Source organism: Cynara cardunculus, assembly GCF_001531365.2.
Source record: "Cynara cardunculus var. scolymus isolate 2C chromosome LG 2, CcrdV1, whole genome shotgun sequence".
NCBI lineage: Eukaryota > Viridiplantae > Streptophyta > Magnoliopsida > Asterales > Asteraceae > Cynara > Cynara cardunculus.
In genome coordinates, this window is record NC_037529.1 from 37,658,863 (window position 1) to 37,671,718 (window position 12,856).

Genomic DNA, 12,856 nt, shown 5'->3' on the forward strand with positions numbered 1-12,856 from the left:
GTACGATTTTCTAGATTAGTTCTTATGGGTTTGCAAAAATTAAAAGAACGTAGGCCTTCTTTCATTTTGGCCAAAACACTTCCCCTAGTTACCAAGCCAAACACTTTAACCCGGTTCTACAATGCGGACATTGTTCGGCTTAAGTTTGGGGGAGTATGTGCTCCAAAGTGTTATAAAAAATTGATGTACCAGATGTCTTCGAAAAATTGGAAGACACAAAAAAAGCAAAATGCTTTAACCCAAAGATCATTAGTGAAAAACCACTTATTGGTTTCCTAGAAATGTCAAAAATACAACAAATAGATGTGATAAATCGAAATCATTCAAGCCATGTTGTTATTCTAGACAAGTTTGGGGGAATTTCTTTTAGCCAAATACACTAACCCGATAAAGCCCTACTGATTAATTTTTGCGCCTCGAAGATTAAAGAAAGGAAGTCGTACAACATTTGAGCTTGACGAGATTTCAACACCCCTCCGCAAGTTTTGCGCTTTCTCATTCCTTTTTGTTCATATTTCTTTCATTTTCGTTACTTGAGGACAAGTAATATCTCAAGTTTGTCGGTGTGATAACTCTCATCTTATAGAGTTATTTCTTATTTATTTTCTACATTTTTGCAATTATTAAATACCCAATTTCCTTGTTTTTCCATTTTTATTCTATAAGTTTTAAAAAGATGATGAAACACAAAAGAAGAAATTTTATTTCAAAAACTTGCATTTTCTTGCAACTGCCCACTGTGGGATGTTCACGATTTTTGTTACTTTATGCTTTTTGGAGGATGAATTACTTCAAGATCTTGCCCAGAGATTTCCTCCAGTTGTAATTGGCTGCAAAGTTGTACCTTTATATTATTTTATGGTTTTATTTAATGGTCTTTGCCCCAAGGTTTATTTGTACTTATTTTTTTTGGATAAAGGCTTTATCCTTATCCGTTCCACTCCCCATATAAAGAGGCCTTGGGGCTCATTTGAGGATGTTCCATCATCTATCTCTTTTATCATCCCTTTATTATCCTTAGAAGTATTTTAGGTAAAGTTCTTCTCTTCTTCTCTTAGTTGTAGCTTAACATTTTATTTTATTGTATTGAAGTTGTAATCTGTTTTTAATTTTAATGAAAGTTACATTTCAGTCTTATTTAATGTCTTCTATTACGTCTATTATCAGCTAATTTACTCGTATGGGTGTGGGTGTGAGTTTAACTTTAGGATTTTTATACAATATTTGGGTGTTTTTACTCTTTATCACTTTGTAAACTTGGTCACTTAAGACGGGACTTAAACTTGACGCGTATATGCCGATCACTTTAAAGTGTTACTATTAGATCTTAGACCCACAGATGAGTAGATCCGAAATACGGCTTAAGTGATGCACAAACAACTCGAGAGAGTCTTTGATAATTACGTAGAGATGCGAATTTTGTATATATTTAGTTAAGGATTAAGCGATGGTTATTCTTATCACAAAGAGATTTAGGTATGGATTTTATTTTTTCTTTTTTTAGCTAAATCTGCAAGTTTCGAAGTGGCAAGCGTAGGAACTTTGTGGAATTTCATGGGGACCGTTTGTAAATTTTTAATTTCGAGAGATTGGAATTTTCATAAACAACTCATAAGATTCTAATCATTTTATTGTTGATTTTATCTTAAGGAACACTTACACCCATGCCCATTCTTTACTCTATAAGTTCATTTCGCTATTTTAGTCTTTTTAGTCTTTTTATAAACAAAAATCCAACTTTTATTCACAAACCGAAACACGAGCAAGAAGTTCAAGTCACCGAATCTTAGTAGTCTAGTCCCTGTGGAAACGATCTCAATATTTTACCACTTTATTACTTGCAAGCGATCATAGTGTTGGCGTGCACTTGCACCGCCACTGTGGGGACTTCGTGCCCTCTGTGTGAACACGGAGGATTCTAGCCTGTCAAGGTTTTGGAGCCGCTGTCGGGGACTGTCGTGATTTTTAGCCTGAGATATTGATTTTCATTAGAGCCTTGGTCATTTGTTTCAATCTCACATTCCGTGTTGTATGCCAAGGCTACAATACGATGAATTTTTACCTCTCGATCTTGAAATTAGAAGGAACCATTAGAAGATGTAAAAGAGGTAGAAATAATAGGTGAAATCCTTAACTTAGACCATACCATGGGGGATAATTTACCTCATCGGGAGGCCGCGGTTAAAATTTCCGATGATAAAAATAAAGGCATACGGGACTATGCAACTCCTGAATTCGGTCAGTTGGCCGCAGGAATAGGTAGGCCCGAAATGACAGCAACAGCTTTTGAACCAAAACTGGTAATGTTTCAAATGATTTCCGCAATGGGTCAGTTTAAGGGACTATCGTCAGAAGTTCCGCACTCTCATTTAAAATCTTTTATAGAAATGAAGGATCATTTTAAAATTCTCGGAGTCATCCAAGAAGCCTTACGCTTGACACTTTTCCTTTACACATTAAAGGATATAGTTAGAGCATGGCTAAATTCTCAACCACCAAACTCGATCCTAATTTGGAATGATTTGGCGGAAAAAATTCTAAAAAATAATACTTTCCTCCAACAAGGAATGTAAAAAATAGAAATGAAATTATGACCTTTCGCCAAGAAGAAGATGAAGCAGTTTCTGATAGATGGGAGAGATTTAAGGACCTTCTATGGAAATTTCCTCACCATGGAATCCCTTATTGCATTCAATTGGAGACATTTTATAATGGACTTTCCAGTTCCGCTAAAATTATACTTGACGCAACGGCCGGTGGAGCTTTCACAGCTAAGACTTATAACGAGGGGTATGACATTTTGGAACAAATTTCTAATAATAATACTGAATGGTCAAATTCTCTTATTGTTGTTTATAAATCTGCTTCGAGAATCCATGAACTTGATGCCATCTCTTCTTTAAATGCTCAAATTGTAGCTTTAACTAATTTGGTTTAAAATAATTTAAACTTAAATGGTGAAAAAAAATCAAGTTCAATCCATAATGTCCAATCAATTTATGACTGAATCTTGTGCCTTTTGCAGTGAGGGCCATTCTTATGAATATTGCCCCGAAAATCCCGTCTCGGTAAATTATGTTGGGAGTCATGCTAGAAATAGCCCATTTTTTCTCCCACATATAACCCAAATTGGAGGAATCACCCCAATTTTTTCTTGGTCCGGAAATCCTAGACTTCAACCCCCGAGGTAACTCATGTCGAAAATCGACCACAAAATCCCCCGGGATATGAGCAAGGTGCTTCGCACAACTATCAAAATGGGCAATCCTCACAATCACACGTGCCTAGGCAAAATGCATCGGACGGTAATGGTTCACTCAAATCATTACTTAAAGGTTTTATAAACCAAACCAATGCAACGTTAAGAAGTTTTAAAACCCAACTCGGCCAATTTGCTGCCGATCTCAAGGGTAGACCTTTAGGAAATTTGCCTAGTGACACATAAACCCCTAAGTGTAAATAACATATCAAAGCCGTAACTGTGTTGAGTGAGGATAGTTCCAAAGTCAATAATCACTCAAATGGAACCATTGAAAAACCGACCCATCAAAATGAGGTTTCACATGCTTTTGATATGTCAAAATTTCCAATTTTGACTCATCCCAAAGGAGAAACTCAAAATTCAGTTTCTGTCCAGAAAACAATCCCTACATCTACTTCCAGTACCGTTCAGCTCTCAGCTCAAACTTCCCACAGTGAGAAGATTGTGCTTACTGTCCAGCCGAAAAAATTCATTTAACCAGCTCCAGATTTGCAGAATTTACCTTTTCCAGAAAGAATGAAAAGAAAAAATGTGGACGAGCAATTTAAGAAGTTTTTGGACATTTTTAAGCAACTCCACATTAACATACATCTGGTAGAAGCTCTTGAGCAAATGCCAAGCTTTGTTAAATTTTTGAAAGACATTCTAAATAAAAAGAGAAGGTTGAATGAATTTGAAATGGTTGTTTTGACCAAATAATGTAGTGTACTCCTTACTTGTAAAATTCCTCCCAAGTTAAAAGACCTGGGAAGTTTTACCATCCCATCTTATGTGATTTGGGGGCAAACATTAATCTTATGTCATCGTCAATTTGTTAACAAACTAGGAATAGGAGAAGTCTGTCCGACTACCGAGACTTTACAATTGGCAGATAGGTCCATTGCTTATCCTAAGGGTAAAATAGAGAATATTTTGGTCCAAGTTGATAAATTTATTTTTCCGGCCAATATTCTAGTTTTGGATTATGAAGCTGACAAGAATGTCCCAATCATTTTTGATCGACCTTTTCTTGCAAGCGGGAGAACATTAATTGATGTGCAAAAAGGGAAGTTAACCATGAGAGTTAGTGATCAGGAAGTGAATTCAATGTATTTAATTCCTTTAAGTTTCATGGAGAGGTAGGTGATTGTTCAATCATATCTTCTTTAGCTGAAGATCTAGAGACAAGTTTGATTGACGCTCCCTACAAAAGTGACATTGGGGAAAATTTTGAGGACATAATGGAAGAAAATGTTGAGTTGGAAGATTTATAGGATTTAGCGGCATTTGAGCAACTTGAATTTAAGGATAGAATTGTCCAAGAACCATCCATAGAGCAAGCCCCAGAGTTAGAATTAAAGTCACCACCTAGTCACCTTAAGTTTGTTTATCTTATGGAGGAGAAAAAATTACACATAATTATTTCTTCGAAATTATGTAATGAACAAGAATTAAGGTTGATAGAGGTGTTGAAAGCTCACAAAAGAGCCATAGGTTAGACCATTGCCGACATTAGAGGAATTAGTCCATCCCTTTGCCAACATAAGATAATTTTGGAAGAAAATAGTGTTGGAAAGGTGCAACCACAAACGAGATTAAATCCCATCATGAAAGAGGTCGTTAAGAAAGAAATTTTGAAGTGGTTAGATGTGGATATCATATACTCCATTTCTAGTAGTGGTTGGGTGAGTCCGATATAATGTGTACCCAAGAAAGGTGGAACCACATTTATCACCCATGTCTTTACTAGGACCGTCACTGAATGGCGGATTTGCATGGATCATAGACATTTAAATTTAGCAACTAAGTAGGACCATTTCCATTTGGCCTTCATTGATCAAATGCTAGATAGATTGGCCAGAAAAGAATTTTATTGCTTTTTGGACGGATATTCGGGTTACAACCAATTTCACATTGCACCCGAGGATCAAGAGAAAACCACTTTCATTTGTCCCTACAGAACTTTTGCTTTTCGGCGTATGCCATTTGGTCTTTGTAACGCACCGGCTACTTTCCAACGTTGCATAATGTCAATTTTTCGGACATGATTGAAGATACCATGGAAGTATTTATGGATGACTTTTCAGTTATTGGTGCATTTTTTGAAAATTGTCTTGCCAATTTAAAGAAAAGTTTGGAAAGATGTGAAACTTATGATTTAATTTTGAATTGGGAAAACTGTCATTTTATGGTACAAGAAGGAATTGTTTTGGGTCACATGGTTTTGAAAAATGGTTTGAAAGTTGATAAACCAAAAATCGAGGTTATATTGCAATTGCCCGACCCATCTTCGGTCAAAGGCATTCGAAGTTTTTTGGGACATGCGGGCTTTTACCGTAGATTTATTAAAGATTTTTCGAAAATTCCAAACCCTTATGTAATTTATTGCATGTTGATCAAAATTTTGAATTTACCTCTGAATGTAAAAAAGCTTTTGAAACTATTGAAACAACTCTTGTCTCGGCACGTATTGTCATTGCCCCAAATTGGACCATATCTTTTGAGGTTATGTGTGACAAAAGTGAATGGGCCGTAGGTGCCATTTTGGGGCAAAAACAAACCAAGATCTTCCACCCCATCTACTATGCAAGTAAAACTTTGGTGGAGGCCCAATTAAATTATACCACCACAAAAAATAAATTACTTGCATAGCATTTGCCTTCGGTCGTTTTCGATCCTACTTAATTGGCACTAAAGTCAACGTGCATATGGATCACTCTACAATCAAATATATCTTTAATAAAGCCTATGCTAAACCTAGGCTTATTAGATGGGTTCTCCTTTTGCAAGAATTCGATTTAGAGATAGTTGATCGCAAGGGATGTGACAATGAAGTAGTTGATCATTTGTCAAGGATTGAAGGCAAAATTTCAAGCGGGGGAAACCATATGATAATTTTTTTTTCCTGATGAGTACATTTTGGCAGCACTTTAAAAAATTCCTTCATGACTGTAAGCATTATTTTTGAAATTCCCTCTTTGTTAAAAGACTGTCATGTATGACTGTATGGTGGCCATTTCGATGGACAACGTACGGCCGAAATTTTTTTGCAAAGTGGATTTTTTTGTCCAACCTTATTCAAGGACGCATTTGATTTTGTAAAGAGATGTGATCAATGTTAAAGAATGGAAAATTTGTCCCAATGAAATGAAATGCCTCTAAATAATATTCTTGAAGTTGAACCTTTTGACGTTTGGGGCATCGATTTCATGGGACTGTTTCCTATGTCTTTTAATAATCAATATATCTTGGTTGCGGTTGATTATGTTTCAAAGTGGGTAGAGGCTAAAGCATGCCCAAAGAATGAAGCTAAAACGGTAATTGATTTTTTGCATAAAAATCTTTTTGTCTGTTTCAGAACTCCCCGAGCATTAATAAGTGATGAAGGGACGCATTTTATAAATCGAATGTTAGCTACCGTTCTTAGTAAATACAACATCCAACATCGAGTTGCTATAGCCTACCATCCACAAACGAATGGTCATGCCGAACTTTCTAATCGTGAAATTAAAAATATTTTAGAGAAAGTCGTAAAACCGAATCGTAAGGATTGGTCACTCAAGTTGGATGATGCATTGTGGGCATACCGAACCGCCTTTAAAACCCTTTTGGGAATGTCTCCGTACCAATTGGTTTTTGTTAAGCATGCCACCTCCTGCTAGAATTAGAATACAAAGCGTTTTGGGGAATTAAAGAATATTATTTGGATGAGAACTCTGCAGGAGAGAAAAGGAAATTTTAACTCGATGAGTTCGAAGACTGGCGATATCATGTCTACAAAAATGCCAAACTTTACAAAGAGAAAACAAAAGCATGGCATGTTCGTAGGTTTAATCATCGAATTTTTGATAATGGTCAAAAGGCCCTCTTTTTTTAATTCTCGATTAAGGCTTTTTCCCGGAAAACTTAAATCAATATGGTCCGGACCATTCATAATTGTCAATGTGGGGAAATTTGGAACGATAGATCTTTAAAATCCCCAATATAACATGGTTTTCAAAGTTAATGGGGATCAGATCAAACATTTCCTTCTAGAAGGAATGCCTGATCCAACCCAGTAATTTTTGGGAATCGTTTTTAAATTTTCGTAAATATTTTGGTTTTAAGGTAAGAATGTTGAAAAAGTAAAATTTTTTTTACTGTTTTGAGTAGACAGTGGAAAGATTGTGCTCACTGTATTAGTCGTTCATTTTTGGACGGAAATTTGCAGCCTACTGGTTATTTGTTTTAACCTGTTTTTTTGAAAAGTTGGATCTTGCTAGAAAGTTGGGATTTTGAGGAAAAAGTAAATTTTGGTCATTATAGCAAATCTTGGGTTAAATGATATTTTTTTTATCAAGATGGAATGGGGTAATTGTATAAGCCATTAAGCAAAACAATCTTTTGGTTATTATCTTGTGGTGAGTTGGTTTTGTAAAACAGTCTTCAAGAAATGTCAAAGAAAAAAAAATGAAAGGATGGGTTATTTCATTTAACATTTGTTATAAAAAAATCTCAGAGAGTGGGGTAGTAGTTTAACCCACTAAGTAAAACACTTTTTGGCTTTTGACTCTTGGATGATTGGCTCTTATGGTGGTTTAAAAAAAAATATACATACATTTTTTTTAAAAAGGAAGAATGTGCATAGTAGTTTTAACCACCATGTAAAATCTTAATTTTTTTTAGCCTTTGACCATCCACGGCCGGCTAACTTATCATTAGTTTCAAAGGATTTGTTTTCAAAAAAATATAAAATATGAAAGTAATGAGTACCATCACTTTACCTTTTGAAGACTTATATTTCCAAGATTCAAAAACCACCTCACCCCCTTTTCATCTTCTTCAACTGACTGCACCTCTCCCATGGCAAGACCCAAGCAACCTGTTTGCAACCCTCACCCCATTCCGTCATGGTGATCACTTCGCCACCGGCAATCCGCCACCACCTCCTCTTACAAGAACGTCCAAGCCGGTGAACCAGCTATGTGTTCAACCGGACCTTCGTCGAACGCCGGCGGCTCTTCCACCGCCAGTGCCGACGCTACCCCTCTCCTCCCAACTCCGGCCACCATGAGCCCCCCTCACCAGTCTTCTCTTGCCATTGTGTTGCTGCCCACCAACCCCCCATCACCGCCGACCACCGTAGTCCTAACCTACGATGACGATGGCCTTGCCATTCTCACTAGAGTAGCACTTTCATCTCACTTCTCTCACTTATCTACCGCCCCAAAACCCTTCTTTTTATCCTTGAGTGCACCATATGCAACCCTTGCGGTGCCACCACCATATCCCACCACCACCCCCATCCCAAATGTTGAACCTACTCCTACTACCTATTCACCACCTGTTTCCCCAACCCATTCCCGATTTGACCTAAATCAAATGGGGGACTATGAGGATGAGGGTTTAGATGACATGACTTTTGATTTTTAAGGTTTACAGCCGATAAGCAAGGCCAGGATGTTCCCATTCGATTTCCCACCTAATGTGGATGCTAGTCAACGATCTGAAAGTACCTGTGTGGCAGCCTCTACAACCGATAGGAGGCAGACTCGATCATCGCGCAATGCTTCGAGAGGACCGAAAACTCGATCCAAATGGTGGCGGCAAAAAGGGAAAGCAAAGGTAACTGAAGAAAAAAATGCAGATTATGAGCCGCCACCATTTCATCTCATAAATACTTCAATTATATTTCAACACATTAACCGGATTTGAAGTCCGGTCAACCTTGTCCGGATATAGAATCCAGGCAAACACTTGGAATTTAGTCAATATCTTTGTCCGGATTACAAGTCCAGACAATACCCCGTTTACCACTTAACCGGTCTAAAGTAATCCGGACAATACATTGTCCAACCTTTGACCGGTTTAAAACAATCCGGTCAATACACCGCCAAACTCTTGAACGGTTTAGACGAGATCCAGTCACCTCTTGACCGGTTTAGGGAGGACTCCGGACAACACTTGAGCGGTTTAAAATAAACCGGTCACCTCTTGAGCGGTTTTCTATCCGGATGAGATTGTCCGGATATTAATCCGGACACCACTTGAACGGTTTAAATAAGAATCCACATAAAATGAAACAKAATTCATAATAAMCAGTTCCAAATACTACTAAATTGTAWGTAAACAATTTATATCCAAAGCTTTAATACACTCACCTTTAGAAATCGAATATCAAAGCTTTTGAATCCTCTTCTTGCAATCCGTATGACTTCAAAGAACACTTTCTAAATATAGTGAGTGTAAAACCTTTCATCTACTCAACTTCTCTCTCTATATATATATATATATATATATTGCGGAAAGGTGGTGGGCGGCACAACCAGCCGACCTCCCCCCCTTTTTCTTTTTAAAATTAAATCTCAAAATATATATATAAACATAACACACACACACATACAAATACATATATATATATATATATGTTAAAGAAATCTTAAATTAAAACTTGAAACCCGAATATTACAGATACCATATTATATTTGGGAATATGAATACATGATATTTAATACTAAAATATCTGCAGATGTCTAGTCGATCTCGAAATCAGAGAGAATTGTCCGCCCTGAATCTGAAGAAAGGGAGGAATCTCCCGTTAATCCACTAACCTATGCTTCAAGAATTAGGGGACGTGGAAGGGGTAGGGGTAGAGGTCGAGGAAGGAGTCAAATCCCTGAAAGGAGTCAGGCTGAGATTCACCCTGATCAAGGGGAATCTATTTCTGGGAATGCTCAACTAGGAACGATTTAGCAGAAGAAATGGGAAAACTAAGGGAAACTCTGATATCCATTATGGGACTGCCAGCTAGAGTAGAAACTGAGCGAGTTGGAATTAATCCTCCAGCTCCTTCAGCAGGCAGTATTACTCAGGGAGGGGTTATAAAGATGTGTCTGACATGTAAACCTCCAACTTTTCAGGGGAAAGAGATCCAGTAAAAGCAATGTGTTGGATAAAAAAGATTGAATCGGTATTCAACACTAGTAGATGTTCTGAAGAAAATAAGGTTAGATTTGCAGTGTCTATGCTTAAATATAATGTCTTATATTGGTGGGATGTGGAATCCTCAGCACGACCAAATATACTACAAACCTTGTCTTGGGAAGAATTTGTGAATAAATTCAAAACACTATTCTGTCCTGCGACAGCAATAAGGCAGATGGAGGAAGATTTTATGAAACTAGAACAAGGAAATAGATCTGTGCGGGATTATACCAAGAAATTTATCGAGTTTTTCTGTTTTACTGGACATTATGTATCTTCAGAATCCCGAAAGGTAGAAAGGTATATTTGGGGTCTGAAACCTTCTATTCGGGAGTTCGTGATTGCTATGAACCCTAAAACTTTCTTTTTAGCCGTCAATGCTGCTGAAGTTACTGAAAGAAATAAGAATCGGCAAGGTGAAGAGAAATGTTTTGAGAAAAGAAAGCGGGAGGGGTCTTCAGTCAATTTTCGATGACCCAAATTTACTAGAATAGATAACCGTGCTCCACAACTACCACCTGTTAGAACCTTCCTGCAATGTCAACAGGTGCATCAGGGAAGTTGTCCCTCTGAACCAGAGAGATGTTATCATTGTAGGGAGACAACGCATTGGTCAAGGGACTGCACTACACCCAAAAAATGTTTTCAGTGCAATTCACTTCACCATATCCGACCAAATTGTCCACATTTGAGAGCTCTTCATTTGACAATGGGAGGAAATGCTCTCATAAATCATGGAAGGCCTAGTGCATCGAGTGGAGGCCAGAGTGGAGCCAGGGGTAGATCGTTTCAAATGACGAAGAACGAGGCAGAAGCACCCCAGATGTGGTAACAGGTACCTTCCTTATGAATTCCATACGTTCTAAGGTGTTATTTGGTTCTGGTGAAAAAATTTCATTTGTATAACCATCATTTGCTCAATCTGCATGTTTGAATTCTGTGCTACTTGATGACAAATTAATAGTTGACACTACTAATAGTCAAGAATTTGTTACTAGAGTATTCAATAACTGTATTATTGTTATTGAGGGGTGTGAGTTACCAATTCGACTGTTTCCTATGTCGATAAAAGAGTTTAATGTAGTGGTGGCTATGGACTGTTTAGCAGAGCATCAGGGCCAATATTGTTTGTAATAAGAAGATGATCAGAATTACACTACCAGACCAAGGAACAATTATTATTTATGGTGATCGTCAGGATCATCATACTAGTTTACTATCTGTGATGAAAGCCTGAAAGTCTATTCAGAAAGGATGTCAGAGGTGTTTAGCATATGTTATTGATGCAAAGAAAGAAAAAGGAAAGCAGGAATTGATTCCAATCGTTAATGAATACCCGAAAGTCTTTCCAGATGATTTGTCTGGGTTACCGCCAGATCGAGTCATTGAATTTCAAATTGATCTTATACCTGGGGCATCACCAGTAGTTAAGGCACCATATAGATTGGCTTCTTTGGAATTGAAAGAGTTGGTTACTCAGTTGAAGGATCTGACTAATAAAGGATTCATTAGACCCAGCACTTCACCTTGGGGTGCTCCGGTCTTGTTTGTCAAGAAGAAAGATGGATCTATGCGAATGTGTATAGACTATCGAGAATTGAATAAATTGACAATCAAGAACAAATATCCTCTACCAAGAATTGATGATTTTTTTGGTCAACTGGTAGGAGCAAGTTATTTCTCCAAAATCGATTTAAGATCGGGGTATCATCATCTTAAAGTCAGGGAGGAAGATGTTGCTACAACAACTTTTCGAACCTGGTACGAGCATCATGAATTTCTAGTTATGCCATTCGGCTTAACTAATGCGCCCGTAGCTTTTATGGATTTGATGAATAGGGTGTGTAAGGAATATCTTTATAAATTTGTTATTGTATTTATCGATGATATTCTTATATACTCTAAAACCAAAGAAGAACATGCGGAACATCTTCGCTTGATACTGGAATTGTTAAAAAGAGAAAAGCTATATGCTAAATTGTCTAAGTGTGAGTTCTTGTTAAGAGAAGTCCAATTCTTGGGTCACCTTATCTCAGAAGCAGGGGTAAAAATAGATTCAGCAAAAATAGAAGCAGTTGAAAAATGGGAAGCTCCAAAGACTGCTTCTGAAGTCCGAAGCTTTTTGGGACGGACAGGCTACTACCATAAGTTCATTCGGGGCTTTTCTAAGATAGCCATGCCATTGACCAAATTGACTAGGAAAAATATTAAGTTTCAATGGGAAAAAGAACAGCAAGAAGCTTTCCAACTATTAAAGGATCATCTTTGCAGTGCACCGGTATTGACTCTACCAGATGGATCTGAAGACTTTGTGGTTTACAACGATGCTTCAAAGTTAGGGTTAGGATGTGTTATGATGCAAAGAGGAAAAGTGATTTTTTATGCATCAAGACAGTAAAAAGATCATGAGAAACAATATCCAACCCATGACATGGAATTAGCTGCAGTGGTGTTTGCTTTGAAAATTTGGAGACATTATCTTCTGGGAACAAAGTGTTAGATTTATACTGATAATAAAAGTTTACAACATTTTTCAGCTAGAAAGAATTAAATATGCGACAACATCGGTGGATTGAACTGGTCAATGATTATGATTATGAAATCCTCTACCACTCGGGAAAAGCTAACGTGGTGGCAGACGCTTTAAGCAGA

The 12,856-nt window shown here is 37.4% G+C and overlaps 1 non-coding gene across 1 annotated transcript; it reads right to left on the minus strand.

Annotated features, from left to right (window-relative positions):
• Positions 1-2,572: 2,572 nt before the first annotated feature.
• Positions 2,573-2,679, minus strand: LOC112508301. The gene has a single exon (XR_003068682.1). It is a non-coding gene; the product is annotated as a small nucleolar RNA R71 (small nucleolar RNA).
• Between the last annotated feature and the right edge of the window lie 10,177 nt (positions 2,680-12,856).